Source organism: Ochotona princeps, chromosome 22, assembly GCF_030435755.1.
Source record: "Ochotona princeps isolate mOchPri1 chromosome 22, mOchPri1.hap1, whole genome shotgun sequence".
In the NCBI taxonomy this organism is placed as follows: Eukaryota; Metazoa; Chordata; class Mammalia; order Lagomorpha; family Ochotonidae; genus Ochotona; species Ochotona princeps.
This window is the reverse complement of record NC_080853.1, coordinates 8,929,424-8,950,168: the sequence shown is the minus strand read 5'-3', so window position 1 is coordinate 8,950,168 and position 20,745 is coordinate 8,929,424.

Sequence of the window (20,745 nt, the reverse complement as noted above, 5' to 3'; positions counted from 1 at the left end):
GGCACCACAGGTGAAAGCTTTATTTGTTATGCTCCAGCCCCAGCGATTCAAAACTCCTGGGATAAGAGAAATGAGTGTCCTTATCCCTGAAAACATTTGTTCAGTTGTGTTTATAAAGGAGTGGAAGTTGTAACAGTGGGTTAAGCTACTGCCTGGGACACCTGCTTCCCATATTAGAGTGCTGGTTCAAGTCCAGCTGCTTTACATCCCATCCAGAACCCTGCTAATGTGCTGCGAGGCAATGGGAGATGACCCAAGTACTTCAGTTCCTGTCACCCACGTGAAAGACTCCCATGGATCTGTAGGCTCCTGAGTCAGACTGGCATAGCCCTAGGTGTGGCAGCCATCTGAGGAGTGAAGAGGAAATGAAAGATCTGTCTCTCTTTCTCTCTGCCACTCTGTCTTTCATATAAATAACTGTTAACAAAAGAAAGAATATCTGCAGAACTGTGTTTATTTGTTCATTTATTTGACTGTCAGAATTACAAAGAGCAGAGGAGAGACAGAGAATCTCTACTGGTTCATTCCTCAGATGGCTACAGTGGCTGCGGTTGGAGCTGGGCCAGGTTTAAGTCAGGAGCCTGGAGCTTCTTCTGGGTCTCCCACGTATAGATAGGGACCTAAGCACTTGAGCAATCTTTCACTGCTTTCCCAGGTGTATTAGCAGGGAGATGGTTTGGAAGTGGAGCAGCAAGGACTCAAACTGGTACCCCTAAGCGAGGCTGGCATTGCCACAGCACTAGCCCCAGAAATATGAGTCATACTAATCCAAACTGGAAACAACTAAATGCTCACCACCAGAGGATGGAGTGAGTTGAGTCCAAGCTTCCTGCTAAGACAAGCTCCTGGAGGCCATAGTGATGGCTCAAGTGGGCCATCTGCAATGAATTGACTCTTGGCTTTGGCTCCAACCAGGAGTTCTGGCAAGCACTTGAAGAATGAACCAGCGATGGGCTCGATGGGCTTTTTCTCTCCATCTCTCAAATAATTGAAACAAAAATTTGAAACAGCAACAACAAAAAAGAGGTTCAATATATAAATGATGGTGTAGCCAAGTAATGGATTGCTACTCAACAGTGAAAAGGAATGAAGTGACCAGGGAAATGACCAGGGCATTCAGCTCTGTGACTGGATCTGGAAAGCATGAGGTCAATACAGAGGAGGTCATTTTGCACAAGCAGAAAGTAGGAAGTTCAAGGCACAATGGAGAGTGATAAGGGTCAGAACAGTGCTGACTCTGCTTGGGAGGGAGCAAGGATTCTCCTGGCTGGGCTGGGGGTGTGATCGGCTTCCCACAGGCAGAGACCAGCAGTGCTATTCATCACCCATCATGCACAGAGTGGCCCCGCATGGAAGAATTCACTAGCCCCAAGTGGCGATATGGTGTTGAGAAACTTTAGGAAAGGATTTCTTTCTTTTATTTTTCAGTTCTCATCCATATAGGCCGTGACAGGTCCATAGGTACCCAAAGCAGGGAACTTGCTTTATGTTCCCCTTCATCTTCACACTTTCTCTTTCTGGACACTGCCCAGTGGATGGGATATGGGATGTTCTGTAGTCCTTAGGCCGTTAGTGGTGTTGAGCCTGGAGACAGGACGCATAGCTGGAGCCCCCACCTCCTTTGCAACAAATGCCTGGATCCCTGCGAGTGAGTGTCTGCAGGCCCACTGTTGGAGCCCATGCCATGGCTCGCCTGTGAAAGCTGACCGATGGCAGAATGGCCCTTCTTCTTGCCCACTGCCTTTGCGGAAGCCATCCTGGAAGGGCCCAAGTGAGAAAGGAAGCTGGGAAATAACTTTAGTTGCTTCAGAGCAAGCAAGGGGCTTCTGCCTCATGGAGCACCTGCCATCATCACTGGCCAAGATGTGCTGCAGAAGCAGCCTGCTATCCGTGAGGACACAGAGTGGCCACTGGAACGCAGACAGGAGCTGACTGCCCAGGGCTGCCCCATGGGATGCCTCATGCAAATGGGCGCGGAACAAAAGCAATGGTTAGCTAGCTATGGGCATGGCCATAGAGAAGTGTGTGCCTGCTCCATTCTGCCTCCCCCCATCGCTGGCTGGCTGTAGACAACAATGATGAGGCCCTGGGGATGGAGCAGAACTGTCAGTCAACTGGTAACCCAGCGCCGGCTAGCGCTGTGAACAGCAGATAAAACGTTATGATGCAAGTGCTGCCTCTGGTCCAGCAGTGGCTAGTGTTGCTCTGATAGGATGATCAGCCAAAAATAGTGTCGGAAGGGCAGGCCTCCCAGGCTGAACCATTTAGAGGCACGTAATCTCACAGCTAAGTTTTCTGAGAGCAGACATATATATCTTATGTCTATTTTTAAAATACACTTAAGATTTATTTCTTTTTATTGGAAAGACAGATCAGATTTATGGAGAAAGCAAAGACAGAGAGAAAGATCTTCCACCTGCCAATTTACTCCCTAAATGGCTTCAGTGGCTGGGGCTGAGCCGATCTGAAGCCAGGAACTTCTTCCAGGACACCCATGTGGGTGCAGGGTCCCAAGGCTTTGGGCCATCCTCCACTGCTTTCCCAGGCCACAAGCAGGGAGCTGGATGGGAAGCAGGGCTCCCAGGATTAGAACCGACGCCCTTATAGGATCCTGGTGTGTTCAAGGCAAGGACTTTAGCCACTAGGCTATCACGCTGGGCCCAATACATTTTGTTAAACTTAGCCATGCTAAGCACCATGTTGAACAAACACCATGGTTGTTTTTGACCCAAGGTCATGCTGCTTCTTGGGTTGCAGGGGAATTGAAGTGTATTTTTGTAATCTGTCCAAGGCACCGTTTATAGGAGCACAAAGCACCACCTCCCATATCCCATGTCGGATTGACCTTAGTCCACATTCTGGATTTGAGTTCTGGTAAAGGTGTCGATGTACAGTGTTTTCTTCCCGTTAACCTCATTGTTAGGGACCATGACCAAGGCAATAAGACAGAAGATGATATTGTGCCTGGTGCTATAGTCTAGTAGCTAAATCCTTGCCTTAAATGCGCCAGGGTCCTATATGGGTGCTGGTTCCCGTTTAGACTGCTCCATTTCCCATCTAACTCCTTGCTGGTGGCTTGGGAAGCAGTAGAGGATGACTCTGCACCCACATGCGAGACCTGGAGGAAGCTCCTGGCTCCTGGCTTTGGATCGGCTCAGCTCCAGCCATTGCGGCCACTTGGAGAGTAAACTAGTGGATGGAAAGTATTCTCTCTGCTCTCTTCTTCTCTCTGTAGATGTGCCTTTCCAACAGAAATAAATAAAATGAAATAGAAGATGACATCTGAAAGTCTTCAGGGAAGGTGGTTTCTTCTGCTCTAAGAGAAAGCATAGATACGAGAATGCTTCAAAACATTTATGGTTTTGGGCTTGGCGGCGTGGTCTAGTGGCTAAGGTCCTCGCCTTGATCCCATATGGCCGCTGGTTCTAATCCCGGCAGCTCCACTTCCTCTCTGTCTCTCCTCCTCTCAGTGTATCTGACTTTGTAATAAAAATAAAATAAATCTTTAAAAAAAAAACATTTATGGCAAATGGAATTAAAAGGGAAGTTTGGGATAGAAATTGTGGCACAGTTGGTTAAGCTAGCACTTGGGCTGCTGGCACCGCATGTTACAGTGCCCGGACTGAGTTCTAAGTGCACATCTTCTGACCCAGCTTCCTGACACTGCCTGGGGGATGGAGGCAGTAATGGCTGAAGCACTTGGACCCCTGCCGCCCACAGGGGAGGGCCAGATGGCATTCCTGGTCATTGGCTGGCTTGGCCCCAGCTGCTGTGGCCATGTGAGAAGTTAACCAGTGCATAGATGTGTCTCTCTTCGTTTCTCTATCTCTCTGTGTGTCACTAAAGGCAGAGTGACACAGAAAGAGAGAGAGAGAGAGAGAGAGAGAGAGAGAGAGAGAAATTTGTTCACTCCTCAAACAGCTGTGAAGCCAGGAGCCAGGAGATTTTTCCTGGTCTCCCATGTAGGTCCAGGGGTCCAGGCTTTCTCTGCTGCTTTCCCAGGCATACTGTCAGGAAGCTGGGTAGGAAGTAGAACATCTGGGACTCAATCCAGCACCCATATGGGATGCCAGCACTTCAGGGGTGGCTTAACCCACTGTACGAAAGTGCTGACCCCCTCAAATAAATCTGACAAAAACAAGCAAACAAAAATCCCAGAAAAACCAAAAAGGAGCCACAGTAGAGATGGTTCCAGTAGTCCAATATTGCCGGAACCTACATTCTTCCTGCATTCCTGCTGCACCTTTCTCAGGACGTCAGCTCTGCTCACCTGAGCTGCCAATAACACCACAATGCCAAGCATTCAAGTTACAACATCACCCATCTCTGTTCCCAGAAACACCAGGGAACTCTGTCTGTTCCTATCTTCCTGTTTATCCCTCAACTAAATAATAAACATTTATTTTAGTGCAAAAATGTTGTTTGGGATGCATGCATACAGTCATGTCCGTGAATTTCTGGAGACACTTTGGGGTGCTGTCATTGGTGCCAGGGGTGGTGTTGCAGGCTTGTGTCCATCATCCTCGCCACAGACACGGGAGTAATGTGTTGCACTACAACCTCAGGCTGGCTCTGATGTCACTGGGCCACAGGACCATTTCAGCTGCACTGTCATCTCATAGGACCACATGGTCATATGTGTGGTGCACGACTGTGCATGCTGGACATCGGTTCTGGGCACTTGTCCATTTGCCAGTGCTTCTCGAAGACTACTGAACATGTGATTCGTCTGGGGGCGTCTCTCCAGTGCAGCATGTGACTCTGCAGGCCTGAGAATCCACCTGCTCCACTTTCAGTACAGCTCCCTGCTACACACCTGGGAAGGCGGTGTGTTTGGGTCCCTGCCATCCACATGGGCATCTCTGGTGGAGTTTCAGGCTCCTGACTTCAGCCTGGTCCAGCCCTGACTACTGCAGCCATCTGGGGAAGAGGACCAGCAGATCAAAGATTTCTCTCTCTCTCTCTCTCTCTCTCTCTCTCTGTCTGTCCCTCTAATTCTGCTTTTAAAACAATAAATAAATAAATAAATAAATAAATAAATAAGAGTTTTTAAAAAGGTGACTCAATATGAAGAATAAATACTGGACAAACAATGATTAGGTGGATTGTGGTGGTAACACAAAAATCCCAAGGTATTACATGCGTGAATGAAACTTGGGGACTTCAGCAGCAGCAGCAGCAGGCTCTCTTCTGGGACTGTATCTGATGGAACCCCACTGGACCGTCTCCCTTGTGTGGCTGCTGCTGCTGTCTCCAGGTGAACTCCAATGTCCAAAAACAGTCCTTATGCACAGCTTCTTCAAACCTAAGGGGAGCGATTTCTTCAAATGGACTTTGACAAGTCTGTATTTCAGCGAGGGAAGGTATTGTGTGTTCAAGCTCCTTGCCGCAAGCCCCAAACAGCCAGAGCAGCTGGCGTTTGAAGTCTCGCCAGATAGACTTGAAAAAGTTGGCAGCCCAGGCAAGACCCTAGAGTGGCACCCAGAGCCCACGACCTTAGAAGATCCCTGCTGTTTGTTTACAGAAAGCCTGGCTTTGCTGAGCAGGCTGCTTTAAACTCTGTCCAGTTGGGGGAAGAGAGAGAGTGTGTATCTTCTTTTCATTTTCTTTTATCTCCTTCAGTCATGGACACATGATCCAATGCAGCTCATGTCACTTTGGAATTGTTTCTGGCTTGTCCCCAGAGCATCAAATGCTTGCTTCAGGGGGCTGATGGCACACAGTAGGCTGGTTAACCCACAGCGAAGTTTTCTTCTTTTCCTGTCTGTATCCATGATCTCCCCCTCCAAAAGTCCCACACACCCCTTTTGCATCCATCAATGAAAAGTGAAAACAGGTAAAGAAAAGAATGCCTGTTGAGATTAATTAAGCACATCTCTCAAAAAAAAAAAAAATCACCTCTGGGGTGGCTATTTGACTCAATGGTTAAGATGCTGTTTGGGGGTCTGACACGATGACCTTGTGGCTAAAGAAGGGGATCCCATATGAGCACCCATTCTAGTCTTGGTAGCCCCGCTTCCCATCCAGCTCCCTGCTTGTGGCCTGGGAAAGCAGTGGAGGATGGCCCAAAGCTTTGGGACCCTGCACCCGCGTGGGAGACCCAGAAGAAGCTCCTGGACTCCTGGCTTCAGATCAGCTCAGCTCTGGCCTTTGGAGCCACTTGGGAGCGAATCATCAGACAGAAAAATCTTCTTCTCTCTCTCTCTTCCTTTCTGTATATCTGACTTTCCAATAAAAACACATAAATCTTTAAAAGCAAAAGTTACAAAGGGAAAGAAATACAGCTGCTTACGTGAAATCTATCAACACTCAAGCACTTTCATCTTTTGGGGAGGGAGAGACGGAGAGATCTCCCTTCCGCTGCTTCATTCCTCAAATGGCCAAAGCAGCCAGGGGCTCCCTCCTGGTCTCCCATATGGGAGACAGAACTTGGGCTGTTTCCTGCTCTCTTCCTAGATGCTTTCAGCCATAGCTGGATTTGATCAATGCTTTGGGACAAGGGTGTCACAAGGGGTAGCTCAACTCTGTGCACCACAATGCAAGCCATTGATCCGAACTGTGGTTTGGAACATTGTTCTTCATTGCTGCCTCATGTAAATACCCCGTAGGATGGAGGAGCCAACGAGATGACCTGGTGGACACACATCGGGGCTGTCTCCAGGCTCCGGTGTCATCTGCTGCTATTGGGTAAAGTCCTTGTCTTTTTTTTTTTTTTTTTCAATTGGAAAGGATGTAGATAGCAGAGAGAAAGAGACGGAGAGGGTCTTTTCTCTAATGGTTCCCTCTGCAAACGGCTGCAATGGCTGGAGCTGAGCCAGGAGTTTTTTTTCCAGGTCTCCCATGCAGGTGCAGGGACACTTGGGCTATTCTCTGCTTTCCCAGGCCATAAGCAGGAAGTTTGGTTGGAAGTGGAGCAGCCTAGACACGAACCAGTGTGCATATGGGATGCTGGTGCTACAGGTGGGCATTAGCTGGCTACGCCGCTGCGCCAACCCCTGTTTTATCGCATCACTGCCTGGCCCACTGAGCTATACAGGCCTGCAGCTCATTCTCAGGCTTCCTGCTTGCTCACAGCCCTGGGGCTCAGAGCCTAACATATTTACTACCCAGTGGTTCCTTCACAGAAAAAGGGCTCCCAAGCCCTGTTTTAAGCACATAACACACATTAGCCTACTTCTCTGTTACAACATCCCCATGTAATTATTACCATTATTTTTCTCGTTTTGCAAAGGAAGAGACTGAGGCCCAGAGAAAGAAAGGAATCGCCCCAGGTCACACACAGTTGAGCTAAGCTTTGAACCAAGCCATCTGACTGCCTCTTAACCAACCCTACTTCTCAATTAACTTCGGAGACAGCCACGCAAAACAGACAGGCGACAGGCACCCAGGAGGGAGCCGCTGAACCCGAGGGGGTCGGGATCCCTCTGGGGGTGAGAGTGGATCTGAGGGTTAGCTTGTGGTCATTTGCTTTCTGAAGATAGTTGTGCTGGGAACTGAGCTCAAACTGCACACTTCACAGCTCCACTTGGGACTTCTTCAACTAAACAGCATCTGATTAAAGCTGCGGAGCCAAGGCTGCTCCCCTGCCTCCTGCAGCTACCCTGGCCACATGCTCTCTGTTGTCTTTTGCTTGTTTCCAAGGCACTTTCAGAGACCTGGGGACCTGAGGATGCTACCACCTCCAGGAACCAGCAGGAGGTGGCGAACTGGTGGCTGTTACAGCAAATACCTTCCTTTTCTCTCATTTTTGATAGGAAATGATTTAAGTCTCCCTTTAGGGAGATCAACTGCTCTAATTTTCCTTGGATTGAAAGAAGAGTTTTTTGGTTTTTGTTTTTGAAACAGCACTTGCAGGACTAAAACCAAGAAAGCCTCTAGGGCTCCATGGACACGGAGTGGCTCTTGTATCCAGCATCCACAATCCAGCCCCGGGAACTGGGACTGGTTTCACCCAGAGCCATCATGCCCAGGGCGTCTGCCGGTGCCACAAAATTCTCCCCTTAAACACCTCCCAGGGCCCCAGTTTTTTTCTTTTTTCTTTTTTAAGTGGCTAAATCCTTGCTCTGCATCTGCTGGGATCTTATATGGGTGACCTGGGAAAACAGTCGAGGACGGCCCAAAGCCTTGGGACCCTGCACCTGCGTGGGAGACCAGGAAGAAGCTCCTGGTTTCCTATCAGCTCAGCTCTGGCCATTGCAGTCACTTGGGAAGTCAACCAGCAGATGAAAGATCTTTTCCTCCGTCTCTCCTTCTCTCTATAAATTTGCCTTTCCAATAAAAATAAATAAATCTTTAAAATAAATGAAGTCCTGTAGGATTGCTTGTTCTTTCTTTCTTTCCTTCCCTCTCTTTTCTCTTTCTTTCTTTGGGCCTGGTGCAATAGCATAATGGCTACATCCTTGCCTTGTGTCTGCCAGCATCCTGCATGGGTGCTGGCTTGTATTCCGCCTACACTTCCCATCCAGCTCCCTGCTTGTGGCCTGGGAAAGCAGTCGAGGATGGCTCAAAGCCTTGGAACCCTGCACCCGTGTGGGAGACCCGGAAGAAGCATTAGCTGTTGTGGGCACTTGGGGAGTAAGCCAGCAGTCGGAAGATTTTTTTTCTCTCTTTGTCTCATTCTCTCTGTATATCTGCCTTTCCAATAAAAAAAAAAAATACAATAAATCTTTAAAAAATAAAAAGGTTTACTTTTATTGGAAAGGCAGATTTATGGAGCGAAGGAAAGAGAGAGAAGGATCTTCCATCCACTGGTTCAGTCCCCAAATGGCTACAATGGCTGGAGCTGAACAGATTGGGAGCTGGGAGCCAAGAGCTTCTTCAGTTTTCCTGTAGGTGCAGAATCCCAAGGCCTTAGGCCATTCTCTACTGCTTTCCCAGACCACAAGCTGGGAGCTTAATGGGAAGTGGAGCAGCCGGGACATGAATCAGTGCTCTATGGGATGCTGGCACTTGTAGGCAGAGGATTAGCTAACTGAACCATGACATCAGCCCCAAGGTTGCTTTTTAGTAAAAAGCGTTCTTAATTTTTATTTGGGAACCATGTGTTGATTAATTTACCAAATGCCTGGGCCAAGGTCAGAGCTGGGAGCCAGAAGCTGGAGCTGGGTTACACTCTGGAGAACCTGGGGAGGGACCCACACACTTGAATCAGCACGCGGCGGGCAGCAGCAGAGCTGGGATTAGGTCTGACGGGGGATACAGGAGTGTCAATGGTTGGATGAGATGCTCACCCCCCCACCCCCCTTTTTTCTTTTCTGCCTTGCAAGATTTTGTTTTTGCCAGAGTCTAGATGTTTCCTACAGAGTGTCCTTTTAGGATTTGAATCCCCCCACCCCCCACAGATTTAGATTTAAACATTTTTAAACAAAATCCCACGAAAGTGACGTATGGATGTCCTTCTGAAGGAATGATTACCATTTCACAGCAGCTGACAGTCCTAGCGCTTAGAGGGGAACACCTTGGAATCCCTCAAAGGTGAAAGGTCCTCCAAGGTCACGTGTGCTTCTCAGGGGTGGCCGTGATCCTGGTCTCCATGTCCTTCTGTACCACTGCCATGCTTTGTTCCGTGTTCCCAGAAAAGATTTTGCTTCCGTCCCACCCCCACCCCCCATAGCACAGTTTCTTGGGGTCTCAGCTCTGCTTCAAAAATAAGTTTAGTTGTTGTTCGTAGCTCATGGGCCTAACTCTGACCCCTCCAACAAAGTCCCCAAGTTCCATTGTTTGCTTCAGGCTTCCCTCCCCCCCTCCAATCTTCCTCTTTCCAAGATAAGGCCTGCTTTTCCCAGGGCCCAGGGGAGCCACACCCACAGAAGCTGTTCCAGGAGTATTGTTCTCTTTCTCTGATAAGCTGAGGACACTCCTTGTGTCCCTGTGTCTCCTACCTGTCTGCCCTGCTCTCTGCAGACACATTTCCAGAATCTTGGGGGAGGGGGCCGTGCCTCCGGTCTGAGGGGGCTGGTTAATTACCCTGCTAGTGTGCATTCTCAACAGCCAGTTAGAGTTGACAGTTCCCAGAATTACAGCTTAAACCAAAACTTGTAAAACTTGAACATACATCAGAATCACCCAGAGGGCTTGTTCAAACACAAATGACTAGGCCCCACCTCCGGGACTTCTGATTCAGTCGCTCCTGGGGAGGAGCTGTGCGTTGGTTCCAGTCTCATTCTTTTCCTTCTCTGCTTCTTCCTTCCTCTCATTTATTTATGGTCCCTCCCCAGCGGCTCAGTGGCTAAATCCTTGCCTTGCATGCACCAGGATCTCATATGGGCGCTGGTTCGTGTCCCCACTGCTCTACCTCTCATCCAACTCCCTGTTTGTGGCCTGGGAAAGCAGTGGAGGATGACCCAAAGCCTTGGGATTCTGCACCCACATGGGAGACCCAGAGGAGGCTCCTGGCTCCTGGCTTTGGATTGCCACAGCTCCGGTTGTTGCCTCCATTTGGGGAGTGAATTGGCAGACGGAAGATCTTTCTCTCTGTCTTTGCTTCTCTCTATGAATCTTCCTTTCCAATAAAAATAAATTTTAACAAAATTATCTATCTATTTAAAAGGCAGAATTATAGACAGAGGCAGAGCTCTTCCATCCACCAGCTCACTCCCCAGGTGACTGCAAGGGCTGGGGCTGTACCAGGCCAAGGCCAGGATTCATGAGCTTCTTCCAAGTCTCCCACATGGGTTTAAGGGCCCAAGCACTTGGACCATTCTCCTCTGCTTTCCCAGTATATTAGCAGGAAGCTGGATTGGAAGGAGAGTAGTAGGACTCCAACCGGTGCCCATATGGGATGCCGGCACTGCTGGCAGCAGCATCAGTCACTATGCCACGGCACTGGCCCCTGGTTCACAGTTTCCATTTGTTCCTGAATGATCTTGATGCTGTGGGTCCGTGCCCACCACTGTCATCACTGGCCTCCCTGTGTTGTGTAATGTCAGGCTGATGACCAAAGTCTGTTGCTTTTGCTGTTCATCTGAGAAGGTGGTGTGGAAGTGGCTGTGAGAGAGAAGGAAGAGAATCTGCCAGCTTACTCCCCATACACGTGCAGTCCCAGTGGAGCCAGTCAAAGCTGGGAGTCAGGACCTCCTCCGTGCAGGTCTGCCATGTGGTTGGGAGGGACACGGTCCTTACGCAGCCCCCTGTGTTAGTGTGAAGCAGAATGGGGACTGCAACCCAGGCACTCTCCTGTGGGATGTGGGTGCCTCACACACCCACTCTGGTTATGTTGATGTTATGAAGTAAATTATAGACACTCTGACACCTATAAGATCTGACAGCCTCTGCTTTCAGGGGCTCACTGCTTCCCTCTGCGCTCTTCACTGATCTGTCTCCAACACGTGCCCCAGCTGCCCTTCGCTGCTACACCACCTGGTCCCCAAGCCCACATTCCCTTGCATCTGGAATGCAGCAGCTACTTTCTCCCTGGCATCCAGCGTAGTCTGCCCCCAGCATTGCCAGACAGATCTTTGAGCAATGCCAGTCTGATCATGACGCCTGGCCAGAAACACATCCAACGGCAACTGCTATTAGAATAAATGGCAAACTTCTTTCACAACCAACAAGCTCCTGCCTGCCCAGCCCCTTTCCCCCAGCTGGCGTTAGCATTCCTGGAGTCCGCCTCCTCACACTGCTGACTTGCTAGGGGCTGCACCAGCCCACACACACCTGCACAGATGTTGGTCTTTGTGTCTGGCTGCTGTGTCCCCATCCACACCTTGGAACCTGGGCAACCCACTACACATCTCTGTTTTTAAAGATAAGCAAAGCTATATCCAGCATGTGCTGTTAGGCCAAAGAAGCAGGGCTGCTGTGGTGTAGAGGGTAAAGCTGTCGGCATCCCATATGATACCGGTTCGAGTCCTGGCTGCTCCACTTCTGGTTTCGCTCGCTGCTAATGTGCCTGGGAAGGCAGTGGAAGACAGTTCAGTGCTTGGTCCCTGCCACCACTGTGGGAAACCTGGAAGAACTCCTGGATCCTGGCTATTGCCGCAATTTGGGGAATGAACCAGGACATAGAAGATCTCTGCTCCCTCTCTCTCTGTATGTTTTGTGCCTGTTACTACCAGTTAAGTTAGAAAACAAAGAAAGCAAAACAACCCCCCACCCCTTCCTAGAGAGTAGGGAGCCTTTGGCCTCTGTCTGATTAGAATGTGCCCGCTAAGCAGCCGCCACTCAGTCGTGCTTGTCTAGCGGATCGGTCTTGTCCAACCAGGAAGTGGTGGAGGGGAATATCCAGAAATATCCAGTGGAGATTCAGTGCTGAGCCCCCCACGTGCTCGCTGACTTGAAGCCCCCAGGGGTTCAGGACAGCATGCCACACTTTGAACACGTGGACACCCCCTGCCTCTCCGTTAGCAGTGCTTGTGGCTGTGTGAGTGTGTCAGCGACCCATGGCCTATTCCAGGTCTTCCCAGTCTCAACTGCGCAAGGGGCCGAACGCACTCGCTTCCCATTTCTGTCTGTCCAGTGCCACTTGTTCCTGATTTTTGCCGTGTCCCCACATTACATGAATTACTGACCTCAAGAACATTTTTGTTGAAATCAGTTAGCTATTTTTAGTTACATAGTTTACAGTTTATTTCATGGGTTAGGCATTTGATTCGGGGTGGGTGTGTGATGCGTCAGTTACGATCTCCCTGGACTCCATAGATTTAATCCTATCCTTGCAAGCACCAGGATCTCATATGGGCACCGGTTTGTTTCCTGGGTGCTCCACTTCCCATCCAGCTCTGGCTTAGGGCCTGAGAAAGCAGTAAAGGACAGGCCAAAGCCTCAGAACGTTGCACCTGTGTGGGAGACCCAGAAGAAGCTCCTGGATCCTGTCTTCAGATCAGCTCAGTACACTTGGGGAGTGAACCAGGAGATGGGAGATCTTTCTCTCCATACCTCCTTTTCTCTGTATATCTCCTTTTCCAACAAAAATAAATAAATCTTAAAAAAAGAGATGCCACTTGCATGCTCAGATTCCATATCATGGTGCCTAGGTTTCTCTCCCAGTTCCAGCTTCCTGCCACTGGGCATCACTGGGGGAGGCAGCAGGTAATGCGTGTCATCCAAATGGGAGACTCAGACAGAGCCCTGGGCTCGCTGCATCTGATGGCCGAACCCTAGTTGTGGGGATTTAGGGAGAAAGCCAACAGCTTGGAGAGCTCTGCCAACTAGCCTTCCTTCCTCCCTTCCACACCGCCTGGCCCGAAAATATATATTTTTATATTTATTGGAAAGGCAGCATTACCAAGAGAGATCATCATCCATTTACTCCCCAAATGGCCCCATTGGCTGGGCTAGGCCAAGGTGAAGCCAGGAGCCAAGAACTCCAGCCAGGTTTCCCACGTGGGTACAGGGGCCCAAGTACTTGGGCCATCTTCTGCAGCTTTCCCAGGTGCATTAGAAGTGGAGCAGCTGGGACTCAAACCAGTGTTCGGATGAGATGCCGGCATCGCAGTCAGGGACTTAACCTGCTTCACCATGGCACTGCTCTCCCTCCCCGCCCCCTGCAGAGAGCTTCTATCACCCCCAAAGAAACCAGCTATCTAAGAGCAGTCACTTCCTATCCCTTTCTGCTTCCTTTTCTTTGGCAATCACTGTTTTCTGACTCAGGCGTTTAGCTATCCGGGACATCCCCTAGGAATGGACTCAGGCTGTGTGTGTTCTTTCATGAGGGTCCTCTTTCACTTCCCACCGTGCTAAGATTTGCCCATGTCGTAGAACACACTAATGCTTCGTTCCTTTGTACTGCCAGGCATCACTCTATCGGGTGGATCTACCATCATTGCTGTGTGACAATGTTGGAGTTGCCTCCATCTTTGTGTCTTGAGAAGAGAGCTTTCATGCATGTCCAGTCTGGGTTTTTGTGTGGATGTTTGTTTTCGGGGCTCTGGGGTGCAGAGCTAACTGTGAGGTGGCTGAAGCGTGTGGTGTCTCTGTGTTTCACCTTTGGGAATGTGCTGCATTGCTTTGCAGAGCAGCTGCTTCTCACCCGACCTCTCACAACACAGGCCGGGCTGCTTGGGGAGATTTTGGTTGCAAGTGAACATGCATCTGGTCACCTTTGGAAAAAGGTGGGCTTGGGGCCCAGCATGATAGCCTAACAGCTAAAGTCCTTACCTTGAATGCGCTGGAATTCCATATGGGCGCTGGTTCTAATCCGGGCAGCTTCACTTCCCATCCAGCTCCCTGCTGTGTCCTGAGAAAGCAGTCCAGGACGGCCCAAAACCTTGGGACCCTGCATCCACTTGTGTGGGAGACCTGGAGGAAGCTCCTGCCTCCTGTCTTCAGATTTGCTCAGCTCCAGCCATTGCGGCCGCTTGGGGAAGGAACCATTGGATGGAATATCTTCCTCTCTGTCTCTCTTCTTCTCTGTATATCTGCCTTTCCAATTAAAAAAAAAATCTTAAAAAAGAAAAAGAAAAAGGTGGGTTTGCGTTTGCTTCAGCAGCACATACACTAACATTGGAATGATGTGAAGATCAGTGGCATCATGGCTCTCGCTGAGAAAGTCAGCAGGGGCCAAGCAGTGAGTTCCTGCAGGAGGCAGAGGCCCACAGGACGGTCTGCTCTCACCTGGCACAGCCTCCCCACTCTCCTTGAATGCCCCACATCCTCTGCGCTTGCTGTGCCCTCTTGTTGCCAGTGCCTGTTCCTGAGGCACCCAAATGCCAGGTTCTGCGGGAGCCTCCAGACATGCCAAAGCTTCCTCACCAGTGCCAATCTCTGTGCAGGTCGTTAGCACAACAGGTAAGATACCAGTAAGGGGGAGGGGCTGGCAAAATGGCTCAACAGACTAATCCTCCACCTGCAAGCACTGGCTCGTGTCCCAGCTGCTTCAATTCCCCTCTAGCTCCCTGCTCACAGTATGGGAAAGCAATGGAAGATAACTCAAGTGTTTGGGATCCTGCACTCCTGTGGGAGACCCAGAGGTTCCTGGCTCCTGGCTTTGGACTGGCTCAGCTCTGGCTGCTGCAGGCATTTGGGCTAGATCTCTCCCTCTGTCTCTCCTTTTCTCTGTAAATCTGCCAATCCAATTGAAATAAATAAATGGTTAAAAAATGCCAGTTAGGCTGTCCACATCCCCTATGGCAGTGCTTGGGTTTGGGTCTTCTCTCTCCCGGTGTCAGTTTCCCACTGATGTGTACCCTGGGAGAAGTAGGTGCCGGCTCAGGTGGCTGAGTCCTAGCTACCCATATGGAAGATAGTATTGAATTCTGGGCTCTTGGGTTTGGCCTGGCCAAGCCCTAGCTGCCAAGGACGGAGGCAAGATCTCTGTTGGCCTTCAGATAAACTGAAAGTAAGTAAAATGTTAGCTCTGACATCTTTTCTACCTACCCCCTGGGGTTCTAGGGGCTCCTCTCGTCTCTGCTGAGTCCGCTGCCTCTGGCCTCCTGTGCTGGCGACATTCCCGCCTGTGAGAACCCTTGACCCCCTTTCTGGTCCTTGAATTTGCATTTCCTCCTGAGACCCTCAGTTTCGGAGACCCATGAGCCCTTCCTTCTGCCAATCACAGGAGCAGGTCCCAGCAACTGACGGAGAGTTTTTGGTTCTATTTTCGGTTGTTGCTGTTTGGGGATTTCCCTTACTTTTTCGCGAATTCAGTTATTCATTTGAAACCAGTCTTGTGCTCCTTTACCTAGAATTTTTATTTTTTCTCTCTCTTTTTTTAAAGTGTTTACCTAGAATTTTTAAACCTTTGAGCAGTGGGGGCAGGGTGTTGCAGTTTCTCTAAATCAGCCGTGTTGCTGGAAACGGGTCGCCTGCATGTGACTTATTTGGTATCTTTTCCTCCCAGCACTGAATATGAACTTTCTGTTCTGTCCCAGCCAAGTCTCATTCCTCCCGTCTCATCTACCCCTTATCCGGTCAGGCTTCCGGTCCTTACATTGACAAGCTGATTCATTCTGTGATTTCTAAATTCACCCTGCATAGACATCTGATGGCTGTACCTGGTTCCCGCGTAGCCGGATGTTTTCGTGTTTCTGTGCACCTGCTGCCCCTGGGGCTGAGGCTCCCCTCCAATGCCCCTTCAGCTGTGGTGTGAGAGGAGGTGGCTCCTCCTGGGGCAAAGTCATGGCTTAGGAGCATGGCAACTTCACCTGAATAGGCTCTGTCACCAGGTAGTGGATTCATAAACCACAACATTTACTTTTCTTTCTTTGCTTTTTAAGATTTTATTTATTTATTGGAAAGGCAGATATACAGAGAGGAGACACAGAGAGCAAAATCTCTGTCCAATGGTTCACTCCCCAAATGGCTACAACGGCTGGAGCTAAGTCTATCTGAGGCCAGGAGCAGGGAGATTCTTCCAGGTCTCCACGCCGGTTCTAATCCTGGTGGCTCTGCTTCCCATCCAACTCTCTGCTTGTGGCATTGGAAAGCAGTGGGACCCTGCACCCATGTGGGAGACGCAAAAGAGGTTCCTGGCTCCTGTATTTGGAATGGTTTAGCTCCAGTTGTTGCAGCTGCTTGGGGAGGCGGAACCATCAGACAGAATATCTTCTTCTCTGTCTCTCCTCTCTGTGTATCTGCCTTTCCAGTAAAATAAATAAATAAATAAATCTTAAAACAACAACCAAACGGCACTCATATGAGATTCCTGCATGTTCAAGGAGAGGGTTTTATCCACTAGGCTATAATACTGGGCCCCTTTTTCTTTCTTTTTAAAGCTAGCCTCGAGCTCACTGGGTTTCACATATTCACTTCTGTTAAAGATTATTTTTAGGCCCCAGCACCTTCACTCCTCTGCTGTGCTTACTCTGTAATTACTAACTAACTGGAAGAGCACTTATTCTTTTAAATAAGCTCACTGTCATCACGTAAACACCGAACTACATTAGAAAAAAAGTAACTAGATAATTCCAAGGTTGGAGTCAGCCAAGCCTTAAAATCCTGGAAACTGGGACCTGCGTTGTGTGTGAAGCTACCCCTGGTCATCCTGGCATTCTAAATCTGAGCACTGGCTCAACTCCCAGCTGTTCCGCTTCCAATCCAGCTTCCCGCGAAGGGGCCTGGGAAAGCAGCCGATGACTTGGGCCTCTGTCCCCACATGAGCCAGCTGACAGAGTCCAAGGTTCTTGGCTTTGATCTAGTCCTGCCCATGACATTATGGCCATCTGGGGACTGAGTCAGCAGAAGAAGATTCTCTCTCTCTTCCTCTTTCTGTGTAACTTTGTCTTTTAAGTGTATATATATATAGATATATATATATAGATATATATCTATATATATATACACACACTTAAAAAATTTGTTTATTTTTACTGGAAAGACAGATATACAGAGAGGAGGAGGGACAGAGAGGAAGAACTTACATCTGCTGATTCACTCCCCAAGTGACCGCAAGGGCCAGAGCTAAACTCATCTGAAACTAGAAGCCAGGAGCCTCTTCCGGGTCTTCCACATGGGTGCAGGTTCCCAAGGCCTTGGGCCGTCCTCCACTGAAGCTACAAGCAGGGAGCTGGATGGCAGGTGGAACAGCCAGCACATGAGCTGGTACTCATATGGGATCCCAGCACTTGCAAGGTGGGCACTGGTTCATGTCCCAGCTGCTCTACTTCCCTTCCAGCTCCCTGCTTGTGGCCTGGGAAAGCAGCAGAGGATGACCCAAAGCCTTGGGATCCTGAACCCACATGGGAGGCCTGGAAGAAATTCCCAACTCTTGGCTCCAGATCAGCTCAGATCCAGCCGTTCTGCCTAGTTAGGGAGTGAACCAGCAGATGGAAGATCTTTCTCTGTCTCACCTTCTTTCTGTAAATCTAACTTTCCAAGAAAAATAAATTAATCTTTTAAAACAATTGAGACAATACATACCATGTGAGATTTACATTAATACTTACTAACATTTTACTATCATTTAAAAAAAATAATGGACAGGCCCTTAAGATTGATTTCTATACCCTCAAATGGGTTTTGCCCCACCATATAGTTCTTAGTCATTTCTCCCTGTTTTCCCACACCCTGCTCCTGACAACCACTGATCTATTTTGTGTATCTACAGATTTTCCCATCCTGGATATTTCTTATAAATGGAATCCTTTCAGTACGTTGCATTCAATGTTTACTCATCTTATAGTGTACACTGATACTTTTATTCCCACTTTTGCCTAAGATTTATCATAAGAGTGTAACATTTGTGTTCAACAGTTCGTCAGTGGGTGGTCATTTGGGTTTTTCCAGCTTTTTGGCTATTACATTTAGTTCAATATCTTCAGACTTTTGTGTACATATCTGTTTTCAGCTCTCTTGGGCACAAATACAAAGATCCTTAGGAGTAGAATTGCTAGGTCATGCGGCAACTATGTTAAATACCTTAAAGGCCTGTTTCTAAGATGGCAGCATTATGTGTTTTCACTTAAATATCCAGTTTGCTCATTCTTGTCAACACTTCTTCTTTAGTGGTTATTTATTTATTTGAAAGGCAATGTGTATGAGAGAGACAGAGAGAGAGAGAGAGAAATTGATTGATTCATCTTATAACTGCTGGTTCACTCCCAGAATGCCAAAAGAAGTTTCAACTGGGCTAATCCAAAGCCAGGAGCCCAGAACTCCACCTGGGTCTCCCAGCTGTGTTGGCAGCAAGGACCCTACTTAGACCGGCACCTGCTGCCTCCCGCGTGCTCATTGGCAGGAAAGTGCATGGGAAGTGGGGTCGCCAGGCACTCTGGTAGTGGGTGTGGGCGCACCTGCTTCTTCATAATTCTCCTCCAAACAATACTTTTTTATTTTCGCTATCCTACCATGGATAACATGCTTTAAAGCATTTCATAGTAAAGTATTCTCTTTTTTTCCTAAAGCAAATACATTCAATACATAATACATGTAACATGTTAAGTCCTGGAAAGAAAAAAAGAGTTAAACTACTGGTTCTTCTAATCTCAAGTAGTCATTTACAGGTGGTGGGGCAGGATCTGGGTGCCACTTCTAACCGCCTCGCCTACCTACTCTGGCACAGTGATTGTGGATACTAAATACAGATCTTGGTTTCAAGGCAAGAACAAGGCTTTTATGGGTGGAAGAACTTATGCTGCTCTTTACCCAACATTTGCCATCAAGATGATTTTTCTTAGAGACAGTTTTTTTTTCTTTGTATTTTAAACAAGACACAGGAATTATACGTGTGCTACCCTGGGAGCAGAGGTGCAGAGAAAACCTTGGTGGAGCCTGAGCCCGGGTCAGCTCCCTTTCAGATGATTTTTTTTTAAAGATTTATTTATTTTATTACAAAGTCAGATATACAGAGAGGAGGAGAGACGGAGAGGAAGATCTTCCATCCGATGTTTCACTCCCCAAGTGAGCGCAATGGGCCGGTGCTGCACTGATCCGAAGCTGGGAACCAGGAACCTCTTCCAGGTCTCCCACGCTGGTGCAGGGTCTCAAGGCTTTGGGCCGTCCTCGACTGCTTTCCCAGGCCACAAGCAGGGAGTTAGATGGGAAGTGGAGCTGCCGGGATTAGAACCGGCATCCATATGGGATCTGGCGCGTTCAAGGCGAGGATTTAGTTGCTAGGCCACGCCGCCGGCCCTTCGCATGATTTTAAAACTAAGTTTTTTTTCCTCCAATGCAATGGATACCATTGGCATGCGTGCCAGGAGGAAGTGATGTCATTTAACCTATGACTTCTCAAAGGTTCCTCTGGCTCCTAGGAGGGGTGTGGCTTGTCAAAGGCCAGTGAGAGACTACGGAGAGTAGCTGGGAGTAGGTGTAGCTGCCCAGATGACAGGCCACACACAGCTGATGGTTCCTCTTCTGGATTCTAAGCAGGCAGCAGAACATTTGCATGTAGGTTGGTGAGGAAGTTGATTCGTCCAGGCAGCAAACATGGCTGGAGTACTTGCCACTGCTGAGCTCTGCAATGGGTGCTGAAGAAATGAAAGAACAGAAGTTGCATGGAGCGTTCATTCCTGTGAGAAAGGCAGATAACAGGTGACACAAGTCTACTAATATATATAGTATTTCTAATGGCCAAAACACTCTTCATGGCGAGTGAACAGGGAAGAACAGGAAGTTGAAATCTCAGTGAAAGGGGCTTAACACAGACATGAAAGCACCATTATGAAAGGGGAGACTTTTGGACCACGGGGTGCTGAGGGAGTGGGCTGTACGGATTTCCTGAAGCTTGTGGGAGAGTGCTCTGTGCAGAGGAAACAGCAGGTGCAAGGTCTCTGGCGGTGTAGTATGTGCAAGTAGGGAGTCAGTGGCTCTGGTGTGTGTGGCCTGGGCTGTGATTGGGGAGAAGGGCGTGGCAGAAGCGAGACGGGAGGCAGGAGTGTGGGGCTTTGCAGGTTCCAGGGAGAGGACAGGGAGGAGGCTCCTGTAACAGAGCAGGTGGGACAGCTGGATGGGCAGACCTATTTGACAGTCAAGACACTGCGTAGATTCAGTGTTAACACCTCACATACAGTCCGTATGAATTCCCACCCTCAAATTCTTACTGAAGGACGTTGTCCGGGATCCGATTACATTTGGTTCTCTCCTCTTTCGTGCTTCCAGATTTACAAATAAATAAATAAAATGATATTTGGAAGAGTTACAGAAAGAGGAGAGTCAGAAGAAAGGAGTTAGGGAGCTTCTTCCAGGCCTCAAACGTGGGTACAGGGGCTCAAAGCCTCCGGCCATTCTTCTCTGTTTTCCCAGGCGCATCAGCACGAGGCTGGATCGGAAGTGGAGCAGCCTGGGACTTAAATCTGAACCCCATAGGTGGGTGGAGGATTAGTATGATACATTCCCCCTGTGCCAACGCCCAATGTTTCCAGATCCTTAAGA